The sequence below is a fragment of the Physeter macrocephalus genome, chromosome 7, assembly GCF_002837175.3.
Source record: "Physeter macrocephalus isolate SW-GA chromosome 7, ASM283717v5, whole genome shotgun sequence".
In the NCBI taxonomy this organism is placed as follows: Eukaryota; Metazoa; Chordata; class Mammalia; order Artiodactyla; family Physeteridae; genus Physeter; species Physeter macrocephalus.
In genome coordinates this window covers 117,093,173-117,097,864 of record NC_041220.1, presented here as the reverse complement: position 1 = coordinate 117,097,864, position 4,692 = coordinate 117,093,173, and positions in this window count along the sequence as shown.

Genomic DNA, 4,692 nt, shown 5'->3' with positions numbered 1-4,692 from the left:
TGTTCTGACATGCTCAAGTCTGTGAGTCTTCATCTAATCTTGCAGAATTAGACTGGCTTTCTGTGCTTGCTTGCTAGTCATCTGCAAGTACTCGTTCTCACTGTCCACAGAAGACAGCTACGCGAGGAGGGGGGCAGTTAGGTGTTGCGGGGGGCTGCCATGTGAAGCATCCATCATTTCTTGTGGAGGGACTTTCTGACAAGAGTCTGTGAATCAGTTAGTAGGCAGAACCGTGAAGCAGTTAGTAGTATCCCCTTGCTGAATTCCGAGCCCTGGCTGCCGTACTCTCAACTTCTCGCAACACTCAAGATTGCAGATCCCCTCAGTAATCTGGGTGAAGTGAGAAAGAAGCAGGTCTCTTGGGTAGCATCCTGCCCAGCTGGGGAACCCTTGGTAGCATCCTGCCCAGCACTCACTTACATGCTCTCAGTCTTCCCTGTGAAAGAAGTCATGGCTGTGGGGGTCTTTCCTGGCACCGAGCCTTAGGAGAAGAGTGATGTGGGCAAAGTGAAACTACTCCTCTTACCATCTTCAATGAATCTATTCTTGGATTCTTCTGCTTCAATGGCACGCTGGGGTTTCTCTGCTGGACTCCTGGACTCCCACAAAGGGTGCTCTTATCCGTGGGTGACTGTAAAAATCGATGTACTGTGGGGGGATGAGGGCAGAGAACTCCTATTCTGCCATCTTGCTGATGTCACTTCAATTATATTTCTATGTACTAGTAAAGAACAATTGGAAATTGAAACAAGAAAATAAGACTATGTACAGCATCAAAATATAAACTACTTAGGAAAAATTTAACAAAATATGGGCAAAATGTGCATGCTGAAAACTAGAAAGTATTTATGGAAACATTAAAGAAGACTTAAACAAATGGAGAGACGTATGGTACTCATGGATCAGAAGAGTCCACGTTGTTAAAAATGTCAATTTTCCCCTATTGTGGTCAGCCTGCAGATGCACAATGGATCCCCTGCCCCATCCAAAATTTGGATGTCAAAACTGATGATGCCACACATGCACCAAAAGGGTGTGAGATTATTATTCACATAACAGGCTTTCTGGGGAGAACAAGGCAGCCTCCCAAACGAGTGTAAAATGGCTTGAAAGAATGGGCTTAGGGTTTTATGGAGTTTAGAGGGTGGGGCTGGTGTGAGAGTTCTTTCCAAGGGCTGGAGTTTCATGCTTTTAACTTCCTGCTGGTGCCAAAGGAGAAAGCACCTAGGCTTTCTGGTCAGCTCATCCAGATGTGGGGCAGAGAGGTAAGGGACAGTGGAGGGGCTTCATAGCTGTCAATCATCAAACATCAAAAATGGAGTCAGACACTTTGTTAGATTCCCAATTTGATCCCTAGACTTCACACTACCCAATTAAAAACCCTCTTTATCCCTGATAATTTTTTTTCTGAAGTCTGTTTTGCTTGATTTTAGCTTTATGATGTATCCTTAATCTCAATGATGCTTGTCTGCTCTGGCTAAAGGATGAACCACACTCTTTAATTCACAAAACTTGAAAAACAGCCTTCTTAATGCACTTTATAACACTTGGTTTCTGAGCCAAGACCAATAAATTAGGTCTTCTTTATTGCTTATTTAAAAAATAATTCAGTACTATGACACATATTATGTAATAATACATACAATGAGGGTTAGCAACATTTATTGATCATTTTAAAAATTAGATTACTAACATATTTTGGCCACCTAATAGTAGAATACTCCTGGTGATAATGATGCCTTATCACTAGAATCCAAGAACAGATGATAACCAATTTCTCTAGAGTTATATGATTGGAAGAGATATAAAATAATGATAAAAATCAACATTAATACAACCCTGGGAACTATTATTTTTTACCAATTTTAATTCATGTACCCAAAATAGTTTAATTTTCTTAATTAAATAAGCACTAAAATTAAAATCATGGAAAATAAGAGGGGACTAAATCTCCCTAAGCAATGGAGCACTCATCACTCTTTTACTTTTTTACCCAGCCAAAAAAAGAAAAACAAACAACAAACAAACAAACAGAAAAAACCTGTCCACCCAGGAGCTAATCCATTTTCCACACTCATTATCATTCAGATGAGTCTTTTGTAAGACAAAGATGGCGGCATAGTTTTTTTCAGTGTCTGAGAACGCCTTTCTTGTTTGGATTGTACAAATAAAGAGGACCCTCTGGATCTAATTAAGAGATTTTCACCTGCCATCATTCATTCATTCAGTTCACAAACATTTATGGAACACGTGCAATGTGCGTGGCATAATGTTAAATAGTGTATTACACCAGGAGTTATGCCAAAATGGGTCAATCATAAAACTACACTCTTAATTAATCTTGTGATTTTTAATGATTTAATTCTCTCATTCAACAGGGCCTTATTAACGACCAAGTGCTAGGCTAGGCACTGGTGCTAACAAAATGAACTCACAATCTCTGCTTTCACGTACTCATAATCTAATGGGGGAGGCAGATACATAAACAAGCAATTACTGCTCAGCTGAGGTCCCACCATAAAAGTTTGTGATGGTGTAATGGAGCCTCTGTGTGTGTGTGTGCGTGCGTGCAAGTGTGTGTTTGTGTGCGTGTATAACTAGAGGGAAGTAGGAGGAGAAGAGTCAGAGAAGGTTTCCCTGAGGAGGTGAAATTTGAGCTGAGTCTTGAAGGGCACATAAGAGCTTCCCGGGAGAGGTAGGGGAGGATATTGCAGGCAAAGGCAAGAGCCTCGGGAAACAGTTGTAGGAGGGCAGGCATACCTGGGGAACTGCAGTCAGGTGAGGCTGGGAGGATGCGGGACTACCTGGTGATGAGGTTGAAGAGAGGTGGAACAAGAGGATCATGTTGAGTATTATTTAGGCTGAGCCATAATGAACTTGTCAATATTAGACTATTTTGACTTAAAAAACAGTAATTTGATACAGTTTAAATGACATGATAATGATGAATAAGCATTAGTAAATAACTACTTGAATGGAACCTATTACTGTTGCTGTTTTTGTTATTTGCATTTCCCATTTCTTCACACCCTGATTAGAACTGACTTCTCCAAAATATTTGCAAACGATGTGACAGACAGGGCTTAATTTCCAAAATATACAAACAGCTCATACAACTCAATAACAAAAACCCAAATAACCCAATCAAAAAATGGGCAGAAGACCTAAATAGACATTTCTCCAAAGAAGACATACAGATGGCCAATAGGCACATGAAAAGATGCTCAACATCACTAACTATCAGAGAAATGCAAATCAAAACTCCAACGAAGTATCACACCAGTCAGAATGGCTAACATTAAAAAAAGTCTACAAATAACAAATGCTGGAGAGGGTATGGAGAAAAGGGAACCCTCCTACACTGTTGGTGGGAATATAAATTGGTACAACCACTATGGAGAACAGTATGGAGGTTCCTTAAAAAACTACAAATAGAATTGCCATATGATCCAGCAATATCACTCCTGGGCATATATCCAGAGAAAACTCTAATCTGAAAAGATACACGCACCCCAATGTTCATAGCAACATTATTTACAATAGCCAAGACAGGGAAGCAACCTAAATGTCCATTGACAGATGAATGGATAAAGAAGATGTGGTACATATATACAATGGAATATTACTCAGCCATAAAAAAGAACGAAATAATGCCATTTGTAGCAACATGGATGGACCTAGAGATTATCATACTAAGTGAAACAGGTCAGAAAAAGAAAGACAAATATCATATGATATCATTTATATGTGGAATCTAAAAAGAAGATACAAATGAACTTATATACAAAATGGAAACAGACTCACAGACATAGAAAACAAACTTACGGTTACCAAAGGGGAAAGGGTGGGGGGAGGATAAATTAGGAGTTTGGGATTAACGGATACACACTACTATACATAAAATAAACAACAAGGTCCTACTATACAGAACAGGAAACTCTATTCAATATCCTGTAATAAACCACAATGGAAAAGAATATGAAAAAGAATGTATATACATATATATACATATACATATATATGTATATGTATATATATATATATATATATATATAAACTGAATCACTTTGCTATACACCAGAAACTAACACAACATCGTAAATCAACTATACTTCAATAAAAATTTTCAAAAAAAAGAAATGACTTCTTAAAAGCAAGACTATTCCCTGCATCTGGGGGGAGAGTCCGAGGTTACCTGCAGTTAAGTGGCCTTGGCCACTAAAGTTAGTGAGAGTCGGGCTGGGGAAATGAATTCAGCAGGACTGCAAAGGAGAGAGAGTTTAGATAATAATCACAACAAACTTCTATCATTTACTGAACACCAAAATGTGCCAGCCACTGAGCTAGGTCCTTCACATGCATTATCTCCAACCTCACAACATCACAAGGTGTGTCTTTTTACACCCATTTTTACATATGGGAACTCTAAGGCTCTGAGAGGCTAGGTACCACTCTTCTAGTAAGTGGCAGAGCCAGGGCACATACCTGTGATTTCACCAGACTCTTCCCTTCAAGGAGGCCTAATAAGAGTGACTGCAGGTAGAACTAGAAGTGACCTCACCACCTGCTGATGTTTAAAAGTTATTTCCCAGGGGCTTCCCTGGTGGCGCAGTGGTTGCGCGTCCGCCTGCCGATGCAGGGGAACCGGGTTCGCGCCCCGGTCTGGGAGGATCCCACATGCCGCGGAGCGGC